Here is a 19278-nt window from a genome sequence, read left to right as displayed (position 1 = left end):
CAAAAAGAAAATGATGTGCACTCCAGGAATCCAAGTGCGTGCTATAGACCTCGCCATTTGAAAGCTTGTCTCGACACAAATGATCGTAGAATAGACTCTATAAAATAAACAACTAGATATTAGTCTACCATCCATAATGCATTTAAAAAAACTAATAACTATAGACAAGAAAGAGGATTGACTTATTAGGCCTCCGTACGCATACAATCTATCGATTAGTACAGTGAGATCGTGTCTCTCTATATATAGAGTCTCCAAAAACATGTGGGATCATGGTTTGTGTGGAGTGCTACAAAGAAAACAGAATCGCATTGTTAGAAAAAGGTAGTCAATACAAGTGATATTTCAAGTAAAAAAGTGAGAATAACGAAAAGAAAACTTACAAAGTCCTCCAAATAAGTCTTGTGGCTATCACTCCCCAGATGATGCAAAACCCTGACCTCCAATCGTATCCTCGTAGCCTCCCGCTTTGCTGCCACCATCATCTTGGAGAATCTATGGCCTCCTCCTTGAGTCTCTGTCAATCCTCTGCATCTAGCCACTAGGGCTTTGAGGTGCAACTCTTGATTGCCTTATGTGCATTTGATCGTCTATGTGACATATATGTACGCATATACTCTATCATCCACCTAGTGGAAAACCTCCTTATCATCGTCATAGGTACCAAAAACTACTTATGAAAAGATGCCACTACAGAATCATTGGTCTTTGGTATATTCTTCCAATGGTCCAGAATATTGTGCCTAAATACTTGTTGGCACAACTCTCTCATGCAAGAAATTACCCTCCTCCTCTCATCATTCATGATCACAGCACCTGTCCTATCATCTACGAGGTATCCATACCCTTCTAGAATATATCTAAGGTGTGGCCTCTCCCACCTACGACTATGCTTCTGGGCATAACCAGAGGCCCCTATACATTTGGCATACTTGCACGAGTAATATCTCTTGGAATAGCACCCATAGGGGTGCCACCTATGCAGCACAGATGAGCGAAACCTAGAGTCACAAGAGTAGATGTCCCTACAAGTGTGACAAATCCTAGAGGTGACAAGTATCCACCAATCCGATGAGACGGAGATATTGAGTCAGTGCCTCCACAATACCTACCTGAGCCACCCTACAGGTGTGACAAATCTTGGAGGTGACAAGTATCCACCAAACTGATGACAAAGACACTATATCCATGCCTCCACAACACCCACTTGAGCCACCCTCTTTGGAATCGATATATGAGAGTGAGGAGTAGCAACCTTCTCTCAAACTGATCGCATAGCATCTATATCTCTGCAACACCTCCTAGAACCATCCCTCCATCCAAGGCCAGTCTAGAGCATCGACCTCGCCTACTATTTGAGATTGAAGCATCAGAGTGTGCTCAAGTAGATCTCGTAGAATGGCCTGATGATGTTTGTGACAACATTGTGCCATATCTATAAAGCGGGCCATCTGATCTAGAGATGTACATGTAAATATCTTATGTTGTTCATTCCTCGACTCACCCTGCTCTCTGGGTATCGTCAAAGATAATCTACACAGATAGGAAATGATGTTAGCATAATCAATATAATTAATTAGGTAAAGCATGAAAACATATCTCTGAAAAAAAGGATGCTAATTTGGTCTATGTTACGACAAATAATATTTTTTTGTTTCCCTCATTGATGATCTTCCTCCATTTTAATCTCTACTTATCTTTCTTGGTCTCCATTCTTATATTTCCCATCATTTCTTTTCTCTCTCTCTTCCTCTTTCCCTTTATTTCTTTGCCTCCCTGCATCTCTCTTTGTCCATTCCTTTTCTCTCCCCGTCTCTCTATCTTTATCTATTTCTCTATCTATTTCTCTCCCCACCATCCCTCATTCTCTCTCTCTTTTCCTTTTTTGATTTTCCTCCCTTCATTTTTCTTTGTTTCTCTCTCTCCCCCTATCTTCCCTCCCCACTCTCACTTCTTCTCTCTCTTCCTTTCCCTCCCTTATTCTCTCTATTTATTTCTCTCTTTTCCTCCCCACTCTCACTCAACACATCTTAGTACAATCAAAATCAAATATAAAAAATAAAAAACTTATAAAATAAGGACATTGAAAGACCTCTCCCCACCTCTCTTTGTATCTCTCTTCCCCCTCCCCCTTTATTTTTCTATCATTCCATTCTCTCTAATTCTCTCATTGTTTCCATATTTCTCTCCCTCTCTCTCACTCTCTATTTGTTCTATCTCTCTTTTTCTCTCTCTTTCTGTCTCTTTTTCTCCCCCTCTCTCTTTTCACTCTCCTTCCTCTCTTTACCTCTCTTCTTTTCTACCTCTTCCTTCTCTCTCTCTCTCTTTCTCTCCCCCTCTCTTTCTTTCTCTCTTTCTCTTCCTTTGTTGCCTCTCTCTTTGTATCTCCCCCCCTCATTGTTTCTATAACTCTTCTCCTCTCTCTCTTCCTTCATATCTTGTTTCTCTCTTTCTCTCTCTCTTTGTTATCTTTCTCCCCTTTCTCTCTTTTTTTCTCTTCCTCTCCCTTCCTTCATATCTCATTTCTCTCTCGCTCTCTTTCTTTGTTACCTTTCCCCCCTTTCTTTCTCTCATTCTCTTATTCTCTCCCTTTCCTCTTCTCCCTCCCTCCTCTCCTCTCTCTCTCTCTCCCTCTCTTTCAATGCATTTCATTATAAAGAAAAAAAAAGAACACAAAAAAAGCAAGAAGAGGCAATGTACCTACCTCTCTGGTAAGTTACTCATGATATATGTGTGCATCATGTGGGTTCAAAATAATGTATTTTTAAAATATTATTTTTACATATTTTTTACATACATAAGGATGTAATATAAATGGTTATTTATAGATTTAATAGAAAAGGGTTATGCTTTATTCAGGAAAAACTCATAGATAAGAATATTTATAAATAGGCATTGAATGCATGTGATGTAGAGGATATATATATAGTAACCTCCCTGAGACCTACCTCAAAGACCCAAAGATGAATTCTTTTTTGCCTCCTCTTCGTGGTGTCACTTCTTTCTCCCTTGTGCACTTTTCCCTCTTCTTTGCATATAGGGATTGTGGCGATGACGATGATGGGAGTGAGGAGCTCTCTCTCTCTCTCTCTCTCTCTCTCTCTCTCTCTCTCTCTCTCTCTCTCTCTCTCTCTCTCTCTCTCTCTCTCTCTCTCTCTCTCTCTCTCTCTCTCTCTCTCTCTCTCTCTCTCTCTCTCTCTCTCAAGGTGGTGATATCTCTCGCTCTCTCTTTCACTCTCTATAAAAATTGTTTATAGCAAATGATGTGCTCGAGCTTTTGGGGCTTTTCTCTCATATCGACGTTGCTATTTTTGTCACAATGAGAATTGCTAATCATCACTATTTGCATTAAAATGAGAATTTCTATTTGCATTGCTATCAGCATCACAGATTCAAATTTGGGATACTAACATCAGCAAATAGCATTGCTAATAGTGACGTCACTATTTTGCGTCGCAAATCGTCATTGCTATTGTCCCATTCCCTTGTAGTGGGGAGAAATGTTAAATTTTTTGTTTTTAATTTATTCAAAATAGCCCACATAAATGGTATCATTGTGAAGATAAAGGAGTGTATGAATGGAATATCTGATCAAAAGAGCTAGATGATGAAGGTTCAGGAGGAGGAGATCATCATAAGGAGCTCATGAAGGCATTTTTCATATTCTACAATTTTTCTTTCTTTCTTTCTTTCTTCATAGTGAGAAGAAATATTTTTTAAAAAGTACCTCTTTGAACCCTACCACAAGTGTCCCTTCAAATTGGGGATGCTCTTAGGATTTTGGGGCTCTCTTTTGCCAAAAACATGTCCCTCTTCTATGTTTCCATATAAAGTAAGATCTTGAAGCATGAAATTGCACCTCAAATACACAAAATTGATGAGCAACTAATGGCTTGGAACTTCTATATTTTTTGTAGAATTGACTTAGCTCTCTACTACATCTTTAACTTTAAATTTTTTCATATCTTGCACCTTGATGATCACTTTGCAAGAACGGCCACTTTGAAGCTTTAAATATTCAATTTTCACTGAAAATGCATTATCGATCCACCAAAAAGTGCTCCAACATCCCATAGAGTGATGTTTATTTGATGTTTGCTTTGCTCATAATGACTTACAAAACAAAAAGTGGAAGATAAAGATCCCTTACACGATCTTATTGCCAGTGTGAATCAATGTTTAATGAAAAGTGGAAGATAATGATCCCTTACATGATCTTATTGCTAGTGTAAATCAATGTTTAATGAGAAGGAAGCTATGCATCTATCTAGATTTTGTTTGAATGTCAAAAAATATGCTTGATGTTTTGATGTGTGTTTGATCAGAGTTGACTTGAGGGCTAGCAGGTAGGAGTTTTTCATATAAGATTTGTATTTTGTGTTTACAAGAACTAACAAAGATTGTGATCTAGAGTGTTCTTAGCTTCTTTTCTTGTGTTTCATTAGAACCTCTTCTTCTCTCTCCTATTTCTTAACTTTCCTTTTAGAGACTTATGGGGGATGTGCGCGTTTAGAGGGGGTGGATGGTGTGACACTGCCTATCCACTCACAAAAACACCTAGGAGAATGGATTCAAGATAGGTGATTAGTAGGAATAAAAGTAGCATCATTTTTGTATACTTTGGATTATTAAGCAAGGTAGGATGCACAGATTTTGCTTTCTTCAATGAGGATGAATGCGACCATGGGCTTGGGGACATGCATTGAGACCTTGCAAAGGAAGGAACATGAATGTCATGTGTTAAGGGAGGAGTTGAGCATATTGGAGATGCTTCAAATCCAAGCTTACAACCATTAAGGGACTAGTAAAGAGATAAGAACTTTAAATGTGGAGACCATCGAGGGAGTTATAATAGCCATGCTTGATTGCATGTTTCTTATATCCATAGAATGCAACATGTGAAGTGGGATTATAAGAAGGAAAAGGTTTTATCAAGGATAGAGGTTTGCCCTAGGAAAAGGGTAGCTACAAGCTACTTGGTGGTGACACTTGATAACAAGGATACTCAATCAAGGTCACCATCGAGTGATGAAGTCTAACCCTAGGAAAAGGATAGCCACACGAGCCACTTGGTGGTGACACTTGATGATAAGGAACTAGTCACCATCGAGAGTGATAGAGGCTGTTTCTAGGCACAGTATAGAAACGAGCCACTTCATTGTGACCCTCAATGATAAGGACATTGAATGGGGGTTACCATCAAGTGATAGAAGCTACCCCTAGTAAAGGGTTGTCATCATGAACTACTTGGTGGTGACCATATAACACAAGGAAACTACATATGGATGACTGTCAAGAAATACAGGGTGCTCGTAGGCAAATGCTTGTCATGAACTGCTTTGTGGTGACTATCAAAGATAAGGACATTGAATGAGGGTCACCATTAAGCGATAAAGGTTTCCCCCTTGGGAAAAAGGGTTTCCAAGAACCATTGGATGAGGGTCAGCATTGAGCAATAGAGATTTTCCTTGGGCAAAGGGTTTCCAAGACCACTTGGTGGTGACCATGGAAGACCAAAACATTGGACAAAGGTCACCATGAAGTGATAGAGGTTAGTCATGCAGTATTTAACATAGTAGGCCACTTTCCTTTATGTTGTATCTTATATATACTTTGTATACATTGTATCGTGGGAAAAAGGAAGAATAAACCATCAAGAAAACGTTTTGTCCTCCATCTCTCTTCTTGTGCTTTTCAGTGACTTCCTCTTGTGTATATGGTGTGTGTGTTTGGCATAGCAGCTTAAACAAGTCTCCCACCATGCAATTCATGACATATATAGAGTGGGATCATACGAATAAAGCTTCAAGTTGGTCTATATCTTCTTCAAGAATACATTAAGTATACTCCTTTAAAAGTTATTAGTTAATTATTGATTACATAAAATAAATAACCATTTATAAATTTAAAAATATAAAATTAAAATTCAATTCACTACAAGATACATGCCTCACACTGATGTTCAAAGTGACAAAAATATTCATTAAAAATTTTGCCCTCGTCGTCAAAAAAAGTGTCGATATTAGTGATGCCATAGAATAGTCGCTATTACGCAGTTAACGATGCATATAGCAACGATTTTCGATGCTAACTAAAATTCTAATAGCGACGCATGAAATAAATTTGCAACGCTAATAATGACGGATACAGGGAAAAAAATTTGTGGCACAAGCTACCCTGTCACAAATAGCACTATGTGCTTTATTTGGGCCATACAAAAGAGTTATAGTTAAGTGTACAATGCTCGTCTCCATGAAGGCAAAGTGTACTTGAATCCATAAGACTGATACATAAAATAAATACAAGATCACGTAATGAAAGCGACGATACAATCATGGCAAGATACAAAGGATGATAATAAGATAGTGCATAGAAAATGCCTACATAAATCACATGACCAAAAAAGAAGAGGTGAAAATGGACTATATGACCTGAACTTGATGTACGATTGGGCCTTAGTCACTGAAAAAGGACAGAGAGTCTAGGGGATTACGAGCAAAGAGGAGGGGCCGATTCCTAGGATGAGTATGAGGACTGCCACTCCAGTAGTGAGGAAACCAAAGAAGAAGTGGACAGTGTAGAACACGACACTAAAGGAAGGGTGATAGAATAGCTCAAAGTAGACTCCAAGCCCCAAAGAGAGAGTACTTACACGATCAAGAGACAAAACATGTGGATGGAGTGCAATCGCTCCTGGCTGGAGCATGTGGGAGCAATAGGTTACGAACAAGCAGGGATAGTGCAACCACCGGCAACACCCTTGCTTAGGACAGATGCACCCACCAAGATCTGACTACTAGGGGAAACTCCTTCCTCTAGAGAGGATTGCAAGTTTACCTCTGAATCAAAGGTCAATACAGAGAGTGACCCAAAGATACCCCGACCTCTTAGGACCAAACGCACCAAGGGGGATCTGCTAGATGAGCTCAAAGGAGTGAATCCTAGAGTGGTGATGCATAACATACCAATGGCCCCTGATGCGGTGTCGGTAAAACAACGACTATACCCTATGAATCCAAAACATGCCAAAGTCGTGAGGGAGGAAATGGATAAGCTAATGAGGGTACGATTCATCTATGAGATAGAGCAAATGGATTGGGTATCACCAATCGTGATAGTCATGAATAAGAATGGGAAGATACAAGTGTGTGTGAACTATAAGAAGGTTAACACCCCAACAAAAAGGGATAATTATCCATTACCATACACAAAGCACATGCTCGAAAGGGTAGCAAGCAAAGAGGCCTACAGCTTTTTGGACGGCTTCTTAGGATATAACCAAGTGCAAGTACATCCCGACAATAGGCACAAGACTGTGTTTTCTATTGAGTGGGGTGTTTTTGCTTACATTGTGATGCCCTTTGGGTTGATGAATGCACCTGCAACCTTTGAGTGGCTAATGTGCACCATCTTCAAAGATATGCTTAGACAAGAGCTAGAGGTGTTTGTAGATGACTCTAGTTGGGCAGAACACTTGGAGAAGTTGCGAGCAATCTTTGAACGATGCATGCTTTACAACCTGTCGTTGAACCCCTTGAAATTCCAGTTCTAGGTCAAGCATGGAGGCATCCTAGGGCATGTGGTGTCCAAGAATGGCATAGCCACTGACTCTTCAAAGTTCAGGGTCATTGTCGACTTTCCCCCACCAAAGGACTATAAGGGAGTTCAGTGTTTCTTGGGTCACATTGGATACTATTGGCGCTTTGTGTTGAATTACACATTGATTGCAAGACCATTGTATAAGCTGCTGATCGTGTTTGAGTGGACTGATGAGAGCCAATGAACATATGAAGAGTTGAAGAAGGCTCTTACAATTGCACCAATCTTACGAGTCCCAAGCTAGAACATCACCTTTCACATGCATATAGAAGCATCTAAATGTGCTATTGGAGTTGTCTTGTGCCAGCGTGGGGAGCATAATTTGGATTACCCCAAAAGCAGACAACTCACTGACACAGAGATGAACTACTCCACTATAGAAAGAGAAGGGCTGGCCATGGTGTTTGCTGTGAAGAAGTTTCAACACTACCTTCTGGCCATGCCTTTAACCTTCTTCGAGACCATCAAGCATTGCTCTATCTTGTAAATAAGCCATGCGCTATGGGATTCATACTAGATGGTTGCTTCTTCTTCTAGAATTTGAGTTCTCTATGGTGGTACGCAAGGGCAAGCACCACTACATGGCTGATCACATGTCCTCAAAACCTATAGGAGAAGTTGATGGGAAAGGCATAGCTGACGATTTGCCAAACACTCATCTTTTCAACTTGTCTAGTGAGAAATATTTGTTTAAAGTCGATCTGATGCCGTACTGGGTGGATGATATAGTCCAAGTGCTAGAGCACGGTGTGCCTAATAGACCTATCGAGAAGTCTAGGCTTAGGTGACTTATTCTGAGAATCCAACCTTACCAGTCGATGGCCGATTAACTCTATAGGCTAGGGTAAGATGGTGTCGGAGCGTTTGGAACAAAAGTCTACTGCAAGGGTAAGAGACAAAAGGGTGAAGGGAGACGTAGAAGAATACTCATAGAAAGAAATAGAAGATATAGAAGAATACTCACATAGATGAAGCCTGCTGTCAATTTATTTCTGCATTATGAGGAGATGAAACTCTTGTAGACAAAAACATGCATAAAATAATACCTTCCTCTATGCTATGCTCAGATTGCCAATCTCTCTTTTTACATAAAATCCTCTCAAAATGGCTGAAAGCTACATGCTTTCTTTTACATGTCACCCTAATCTAGAATTTGTCTACAGTTGTATGGATTTTTATAAGAGATAATATCTAAAATATTAGAAATTGGCTAAAACTTGTCCAAAAATCTAATACTTTTTAGCAATTCACACTACAGACACTTACACTAATGGCATTGGCTCTCTAGATTGATAAGAAAGCCACACTCTAGAGTTTTTCATACAATGTGCACGTAGCGGCATGACAAAGGATTGCTATGGCGATGTGTGTGCGAGCACAAAATGTACAACATGTTGAGTGAAGTGCATGGAGGGATTGCTGAAGGGGGACACTTCAGCGGGGATATGACAGCCCGCAAGGTGCTGCAATCTCAGCTATGGTGGCCCACCCTATTTAATGACACTGCTAAGTTTGTAAAGCATTACGATGAGTGCCAAAGGACTAAAGTTCATGCACAAAAGGACAAGATGGAGTTGACCCCTATCATTGCACAGCAACCCTTTGAGAAATGGGGAGTTGACTTCATTGGACCCGTCAATCCCGTAGCACAATACTCACAGACTAGATACATCATCGTAGCAACTGACTATCTTACAAAATGGGCCGAGCCACGAGTCACTAAGGAGAACAACGCTAGGATCACAACGAAGTTCTTGTGGGAGCAAGTTATCTCACAATTGAGTTGCCCTATTGAACTAGTAAGCAACCAATACATGCACTTCATCAATGAGGTGATTGCCCACCTGCTCTCAACGTTCTTAGTCATCCATAGGAAATCCTCACCCTACTACCCTCAAGCTAAATTTGGCTAAGCAAAATCCATGAACAAGATCTTAGTCAATGTCCTTATGAAGGTAGTTTCTACCTCGCGAAGTGACCGAGGCAACAAACTTATGGCAGCATTATGGGCTTATCGGACGGCCTATAAAATGGATGTGGGACAGATATCCTTTAGGCTGACTTACGGGATTGAGGTGATTTTACCATTAGAATTCTTTGTCCCTAGCCTAAGGATAGTAGTGTAGGAGAGATGGGAAGGGAAGGAAGCTTGGACCCAACCACCTCGTGGAATTGGAAGAACGACTCACTAAAACTTGACTCCTAGCCACCCACGCCCTAATTTGTGAGAAAGCATGACAGAAGATGTGGCTCGACAAGCATGTCAAACAACGAGACTTTGAGCAGGGAAACCTTATTTTTTTCTACTCGGTAAAGGGCCATAAGCAAAAAATGAAATTCTGAGGGTTGGGACCTTCCAAGTGCGCACCATTAGCAGGACGGGCAACGTTGAACTTGAAACCCTTAAAGGAGAGGGCATAGGCTTCTTTAATGGCAATCTCATAAAGAAGTACTACCCTCCCACACATCCACTGCATGAGCCCCCTATGCTGGAAGCCCTTGTCAATGTCCGTGTAGCCACCATCACCAAACTAGAGGACAAGGATGAAGAGGTAGTAGCAGCAGCATATCTACGCATCACAACCATCACTCGGCACACGCATGCTTTTGATGTCTTGATTGACGAGGGAGCTCATTGGGCCCTCATTGGTCAGCCACAGTTACAGCCCACCAATACTAAACTTGGCCCATTCAAGGGCAAGTCATATGCACTCCTAGGGAAGTGCAAGATCCCAGTCTCTATGGAATCTGAGAGCCTATCAGTCATCTTCTATGTATTGCCAAATACAAAGGATGCAAGTCAAGAATCATTATTAGGATGCACTTTTAAGAAGCAAGCATAGTGCAACATAGATTATAATCTGCAGCATATTCACCTTTCCATTGGGAATGTTCGAATCATGACAACTTTTAGTAAGGGCAAAGAGGCTCCACCCAAGTCTGCCATGCCACCGATAGAGCTACCTAGGACCAAGCCTAGGGAGGGCAGTCGTGAGTCATCACAACCCACATAGACTACAAAAACATTGCCTACTAAGGCCATCCCCAAAGCCATAGAGCCCATACTTAAATGGGTGCCAAAGCACCAAAAACAACCTACTCGTAGCCAGCAAACACAGCCCCACAAGGCTAACAATTGTCATTTAAAACCTAAGTGACCGATTTGATGCTATCGACATAGGCACATAATTAAGTCGCAATGGATCCCCAAAGATCTGTTGTGAGCCCAAGGATACTACGAAGGCAACACCTAGATATTGGTGCCCAAGAAGAAAGAGCCTAGAAGCATAGTCTAACCATGACCATCACTTGCCACCCCATCTCCAGGAAGCTACACTCTTGCTAAGGTAGTGAACAACTAGAAAACCTGAGCGGCAAAGACTACAAAACCCACGATGGTTGCGGTCAAAAAACCCCAACCAATCTATCAACCCAAATGGCCACGTGATACCTCAGAATCATTTAAGTCTAGAGAGATTGGCACCCTAGTGGCTGCATAAGAAGATGGAAACACACCATTTGTGCCACTGGAGCCACCCTCAGTATCCCAAAGCAGCGCTGGACACACAGATCAGACTACGAAGCTACCCTTAGACACACCACAGTCAAGTCCACTGCCACTAGAACCATCACTGTCCAACCCAATCCCACCGCAACCACCAACAAGTCTTAGGCCTTCCTACGAGTGACATTCATTTCTATCAGTCACGCCAAGAACCTTACCGAGAATACGAGAGATGACTTGATGACTTGCATCAATCTCTTGGATAACACCTTTACCACATTCACTAGGAGCTACAAAAAATACTTGACCTCAACTTGCTTGATGAACCCCTTGCCGCACTGAGGTTCGTTCCTTATCCTGCACTTGGGAAGAATACAAGTTTATGACCGTAACATCCCCCAAAGTCTCAAAGGAGTTGATCGATAATGGTGAAATCTCAAAAGAGCACGCATTCATCAGACGACTAATAATAGCATACCGCAAGCCCCAAAGGCCTACATTAGCTATTGAGCTTGAGGAACTCACTCACCTCGTTGACTCTAACTCCTTGTTCTTACAAAAATGGTGTAACCTACATCTCCAATGGGAGAAATGGGGTTTCCAAATAATGATTAATGCTGAGCAGTGACATGCCATCAAAGCAACCACGTACGACCCGACTTACTTAGCACCAACCTCTTTCAGGGACTAAGCCATCACTCGAAATAGACACCTAGAGGACCCCACCCTTACATTGATCGCATCCTTACAAAAGAGGAGCTACATGTGGCTAGATGCATCAACTCAGGTGATTTTCTAACCGATGTCCTAACTTAAATTTCCCAAGTATCCATTAGTCCTCGTAATCTTGATTGTCATGCCCACTTGCAATGCAACCTTGATTTCTATGATTGGCTTATGCACAAGTAAATAGCACCCTGCTGTGCTCAAATGTCTTGCCTCTCCCATGTCTAATCCTAGGAAGGATTCTTCTCATTCCCAAGGGGGGAGGGGGTAAGGTGAAGTAGGTAAGGTGAAGTAAGGTGAAATGAAGAAAAAATGTCATAAAATCCTAGAAATAAATAGAACTACTTGAAGGAAAATCCTCTTTTTATACTTAAATCATGTTCTTCTTTTCATAAAATCATTATCAATTCATGGTTATCTTCCAACAAGAAAATGTCTTAAGAATACTAATGGTGAACCATCATATATGACAGGAACCTAAAATGGCATGGCAAGATAAAGGTAGCAAGCTTCCATTCACAGAGGAAGAGCAAGCTAAGTACGGCTTGACAGTAGAAACGAGGGGCTACATCTAGTTCACATTCAAGCATGCCATAAACCTAGAAGACGCCATCATGGAAGAGCCACCCATAAAACAACTCATGGACCAATGCAGCCTACAGATTACGTAGAAAAGATCGATCAACAACTACGAAAAGTGCGCAGAATTTTTGAGGAGCTTCAATGCCGAAAGGAACTGTGGCATAGTGACAATCAAGAAAGGGGAAGAAGCCCACCAAGTGGAGGTGGAATTGAGCCTTGCAGTGGTGTAAAAGGCCCTAGGTTTGACTAGTAGAATAGAGCGATGCCCAAAGAGGGACGTGTATAACATGCTAGGGATGAACAAGGCTGTCATATGCATAGTAGATGGGATAAGCTTAGCAGACATCCCAAATCCTGAGATCAAGTTGTAGGAAAAAATGGTCCATGCTCTCTTTTCCAATCAAAGATACAATGCCCTTATGAACAAAATCGGGGTGCCATTGTTGGAAAGCATCACAACGAGATCCCTTGATGAAATAGATTGGAATGCCTTCGTGTGAAAAACTATTGAAAGCTCAGCAAAAGATTTGACCACTAGTAGAGTAGTGGAAGGAGGGGAATCTGCGCGGCCTCCACAGCAAGATCAACTCGAAAGAAGTCCTCCTCCAAGGCATCCACCATCAGGTTCTCGGTGGAATCCTAAAACGGCCATCATCCATGAGGCCTTGAAGGACACAAAGGAAGGTGGAGAGGGCACCAAATACAAGTGCAGTCCAGTGAAAGGACTATAAGTGATAGTGAAGAGCAGGAGACACATTCCGGCCAAGGAGAGCCCAGAAGACAGGGCCAAGGCAAAAGTGGAATGAAAGACGAAGGCACATCAAGAAAAAATCAAAAAACACAAGAAGTGTGAAAAAGTCCTAAATCAAGGAGAGAGGAGCACAAGAAAAAGTGCAAGTCGATACTTTTGTAAAAGAGTGCAAGACAGACCATGATTTATTTTAAGAGCGCCGTGCAAATTATAAAGGTAGATGGGCAGTAGGAAAGAAGCTAGGAAGATAGGAGAACAATGGAAAAAATGGCTTAGGCTATGGCTGGCCATGTAAAAAGGGGATGACTGCCCAAGGGAAAGAGGGTTTTGTATATAAAGTTCAAAAAGTGATGAGAGCTCATTCTTTGGTGTGTGGCAAAGTGGACTCTTCTTCTTCTTCTCTTCTTCTCTTCTTCTCTTCTTCTCTTCTTCTCTTCTCTTGCTAGCTTGTGAGTGCTTGAGGGAGGGAGTGTAAGTGAGTGTGTGAGATTGAGGAATCTTGGAGGTGAAGCTCTCCACCATCTCCTACCTTCTTCTTATTTTCTCTTCTCTCGTCTCGCGTGTGGCTATGGAGGATGGAGCTTGAAGGAAGAGGCTTCAGGATGCTTGAGCTTGCATCACGAATCGTGGGGCTATTGGAGTGCTTGAGGGAGGAAGCAACTCACTCCGACATCAAGGTAAGCTCACTACACTTGTAGAGATGGATAGCGCATCATCTATGTGAGAGGTAGCCATTAGTGCTCGCTTGAAATGTTTGAACAGTAAGCGGTCCGTGGGTCTTGGCAATTGATGCCTCTATAGATGGTGAAAAATAAGAAGAAACAAATGAAGCAATCGTCTTCTCCATTTGAACCCACAAGTGGAAGTCTTCCTTGTGTTGAGGAATTTTTGTGACATTGTCCCATCACCATGGGAAACCCAAAACCCTTCATTGCCATCACTGCTTGTCACTGATAATTTTGTACACCAAGGTACAATTAAATGAATATCTGAGTAATAAGGTTGCACAAGCCTTTTCATCCTAAACCCATTAACTACAGGCTTCAACAAATTCCCCTATAAATCCTTTAATAAAAACGTGCCTTGACCAAGATCCTTGAAGATTACAAATGGGCCTACATACCGAAGCTTTAATTTGTTAGAATTTTTTCCAAGTTGAGAATTATAAATAACAACCCAATCTCCTTCCTTAAAAATTTTTCTTTTTAATATGTCTATTTACCCAAGCATGTGTCTCTATTGTTGTGTAACTCCTGAAATGTAGGCAGCTACCACCCTATCCTCCTCTAACTTTAGGAGTTGTTCCAGCTTATGGTGCACTAACTTCTCAAGATCTAACTTATGCATAACAGCAACTCTCAAGCTTGGTGCCACAAATTCCATAGGCACCACATCATCTAATCCATACACCAATCTGAATGGTGTAAGCCCTATTGTAACCTTATATGCCATCCTAAAATCCCACAATGCTTAATCAACCTTAGCATCTCAATATTTTTTATTATCCTCAAAAAAAATCTTCTTTAAAATTTGAAGTAAAATCTTATTAGAGCTCTCTACTTATCCAATAGCTTCAGGATGATATGGGATAGAGTTCTTATGTAAAATCATATCCTAACAATCAATTCATGAATAACCTAATTTAAGAAATGCTTACCCCTATCACTAATTAACTCAATGGGACATCCAAACCGAGTCATAATATTAGAATATAAGAACTTGGCCAAACTAGATACTTTATTATCCTTCAAAGCTTGAGCCTCTACCCATTTGGTACAATAATTTGTACAAACCAAAATATATATGTTACTTGTCCTTTTAGCTTCTAGTTTGATTGGCCCAACAAAAGCAATCCCCCACTTCTGAAATGGCTCAAGTGGAAGCACAGGATGATCCTGCATCATGTCCCTATCAAAAGGTTGACCTTCTTTCAAGCATTGCAAATACTCTTTAGCATACTGATGTGCATCTTTCAATACAATAGGCCACCACAAACATGCATGCAATATTTTCTTGCATGTAATCTCAACATAAAAATTACCATGTAACAATCCAAATGAGCTTCATGAAGAATTGTTGATTGATCCTATTTAGGAACACACCTTCTCAAGATATTATCTACTCCCTCGTCTACTCCCCTTCTATACATAGTATTCATAATAACTTGAAATTATTTGCTCTTCAATGCCAATGGTCTTTCCCTTTAAGAAATGCAACAACTGATCATAATATGAATCAATATCAAGAACCTAAACTTCAAAGAGTTCAGCATTAAGAATTTGATCCGGAACTCCTACTTCAGTCTCATCATTCTCCAATCTACTTAAATAATCAGCCACATCATGTTCTTTACCAGGAGTGTGAATAACCTTGAAATCAATCTCTTGCAACAGCAACATCCATCTAGCCAACCTACTTGTTAATTAAGGTTTATTTATTAGAAACAAAAGTGTCTGATGATCCACATTAAAGATTACTTGATTTCTCAGCAAATAATGCCTAAAATTATGCACAAAGAAAACCATGCTGAGTGCTTCTCTTTTTGTAACTGAATAATTCTTTTCAGTAGCACAATCTCGTGCTCATCTCGTGGTTGCATAATAGATTGGTCTATACCAATTGGGTACCTTATCCTACATAAGTATAGCTCCCACAGCTAGGTGGGAAGCATCAATAAAGACATGAAAAGGTAAATCCCATGCTAGAGGTTGTAGTATTGGAGCTACAACTAACATCTTCTTGAGAATATTGAAGAATCTCTCTTGATCTTCCCCCCAAATAAACCACATTCCTTTCTTCATTAAAGTTGTAAGAGGAGAATAAATATGTTATAGGTACCTTAAATACCTCTTAGGAACTTCACTTGCTCCACAAACCTCATAACTTCTTGCACATTAGCTAGATCCTTAGCTTTCTAAATAGCTACAATCTTTCTTGGATCTATTCTCATGCCTTCTTTAGACAAGATGTGGCCTAAAATCACATCTCTTTTTTTGCAAATACTGACTTACAAGGGTTCAAGGACATGCCAAATGTTCTACATCTCTCAAAACATAACTTGAGATGTTTTAAATGCTCTCTTTTGCTGCCAAAAACACAAAAATCATCAATAAATACCTTCATAAAAAGTTATTAGATATGGCTCAAATGTCTTATGAGCAAGTCCCTAAAATTGAGGTAGATCATTCTTCAGTCCAAAGTTTATGATTGTGCTAATGTATGCTCCCCACTAAGTCATGAAGGTTGTCTTATCCATATCTTCCGAATGCATCCTAATTTGATTGTATCCTGAAAACCCATCCAAAAAATTGTACATTTCATGGATTGCCACATCATCAAGGAGAGAGTTAGTAAAAATAATGGGGAATGGATCAGTAATTGTAGCTGCATTTAATTTATTGTAATCCATACAGACTCTGACCTTCCCATTCTTCTGGGGCACCACCACTATAGGATATAACCAAGTAACTTCATTAACCAATTTGATGAACCCAACCCTTAAAGGCTTGTCAGTTTCTTCCTTGACATGTTTGGCATAGTTAGGGTTCATTCTATACCTTTTCTAAATGATTGGCTTAGCATCTTTCTTTAAATTTATCATGTGCTAGTACACAGGTGGATCAAATCCTTTCATGTTCATATAATCCCAAGCAAAAATATCTTGAAACTCTTTGCACAACTTAATAAGATCTTGCTTGAAGTTTTCTTCCACAAAAATACTAACCTTAATGGGTCTAGCCTCCCCTTACATATTTAAATTAACCTCCTGAACCTCACCTTCAACTACCCTTCTAGATCTTTTCATTGTGTGGTCATATCTCAGCAAAGCCTAAATAATGGCATTCTGTCCTTCTATACCCAATACATCAGAATTGTCAATAACATTGTCCATACCAATTTTCTCATTTCCAATACATCAGAATGGTCAATAACATTTTCCATACCAATTTTCTCATTTTCATGTATTTCTTGCTAAGCAACTTCAAGATGACCAATTCTCTTGTCTTGAACCATTTTAAACTACTCATCCCCTAACTATCCCTAAAATTTAGGCTACTCCTGACCTTCTGGGAAGCCTTTAGGATTCTTTGGACTACATTTTGAACAACTTTCATTCCAAAACTTCATTCCTGCACTCATAGAATGATTTTGGTACTCCTGAATAATACTATCAACATCTATTTCAAATATTGGAACCACATAAGTATTTGCCTATGAAATAATTCATCATCATCATCTTCCACTTCATTTGCAAGAAAGGTTAATAGTTTGAGCTACTATAGGTTGAGAGGAACTCTTTAATATTACCTTATTAACTATTGACAATCTGATCTCCTTGAGTCTTCTAGAGATACATACATAATCATCCCCCAATCCTACTGCAATTTCTTAATACAACAAAACTTACCCTAAATTTTAGGCTATCCACTCTAATTTTTTGATTCCTAAGAATACCCAAGGGCTATAGTCTCCTCTGATCTGCCATCCTGACCTAAAATGGGGCTGGTAGTAGCTCCTCTTGCTTTGTTGCCAAATATTTATGTTCAAGAAGTATATTAACTCTTGATCCCCCATCTAGTAGGACATCATCATGCTTCCTTCTTGTATACACAACTCAAATGGTAGGCACTTGATAATCCACAACTTCTTGTTGGGTTGGTATGACTACTTGACAATCAGGAACTACTTGATCTTGAACTACTATACATTCAAGAACTTCCTATTGCTTTTGCCTAATCTTTAGAAGTAACTTTTCCTTAAATCCTAGTATTAAATCCAAGATCTGCTCTAGGGTTTATTGTAGAGAGCACTTTTTTAGATCTTAAAATAGCTATTCTGAACCTCCTTATTGTAACTTTGCACAAACTACACTATTAGGGGACTATTCTTGTAGATTAGAAAACTGATCCTATTGTTTGGGTTAATGCTCCTGCAGTTTAGGCTTCTTAATACCTGAATCCTCTACATCATCAAGTTAATCAAATTTTGTTTTTTCAGTAAATTTTTGCAAGTTCCTAACTTGCTTTGTTGCCTTTTTCCTTGTCTTCTCTTGTTTCTTCCAATGAATCTTCAAAACTACTTGACTTCTAGTAATAGCTAATACCATAGGTTTGTCTAGACAATCCTCGACTTTAATACAACTAGAACAATCACATTCAACATGCATACTTAGAGTATTCAAATTTCCTAACACCTTTTCATTGTTTTCTTGACACTATGCTTGCTAAATTTATTCATAACCAACAGCACCTGTACCATCAGGAGATTGCCTTTTATCATCTTGGTCGGGTAATTCTATAACGACTATTGCAACTAAGGTAGGTGGATGTTGTGAATGAGGTGCTCATGTAGGTCTTTTGTCATTGTGGGTCCTTGCTATAGTCATTTCTCTCTTAGTCCTATGCGTTTCTCAAATTTCATAGTTTGGTCCGACAAAGTGTCCTTGACCTCCACAATAATGGCATTCTCCCGTTTGGGTGGTTTGCTATGGTGCCTGAAAATTTCCCAAGGCTATCTTGCATGGATTCTTCTAAGTCCCATAAAGGGCCTCTGAGGCACTGTTTCAATAATAACCCGATTGACTGTTGAATAGGTATTGGGCTAGGTTGCATCTGTTGAGTGTGAAATATGTTGGTTTTTGGGCTGATTTTTTGTTGTTTTTGATGATAAATGGTTGTTTATTTTGAAGTGTTTGCAAAGGTTTGGATAAGTTTGAAGGGTTTTTGATGGGTTTTTGATGAGGATGTTTGGTTCTGTAAGGTCTGATTTTCTTCTATTTTGTTTCTGTTTTAGTAGTAGAGATGGTTAAATGAATGTTTTGAGAGATGATTGAAGTTTTGTGAAGAGGTTTATGAAAGATTGAATTGGTTTTTTTTTTGTTTTTATGATTTTTATGGGTTCTGTTGATCTTCTGTGAAGTTCTGTAAGCTTCTGTAGCTCTATTGTTCTGTACTTCTGTTGCTCTGTGGTTCTGTTCTGTTGTTTCTGCTGAGTGTTATGATGGATGTGTGGATATTTTGAAAAGTGTTTTTGTCTTAGGAAAGGATGCATGGAAGCTCTATCCAAGCTAATTGAAGTGAAGAAGTAACTGCTGAAGATTTACAAAAGGTTACAG

This window comes from Lygodium microphyllum, chromosome 19, assembly GCF_053477565.2.
Source record: "Lygodium microphyllum isolate KBCC chromosome 19, Lygodium_microphyllum_v1.1.10, whole genome shotgun sequence".
NCBI lineage: Eukaryota > Viridiplantae > Streptophyta > Polypodiopsida > Schizaeales > Lygodiaceae > Lygodium > Lygodium microphyllum.
This window is presented reverse-complemented; position numbering follows the sequence as displayed.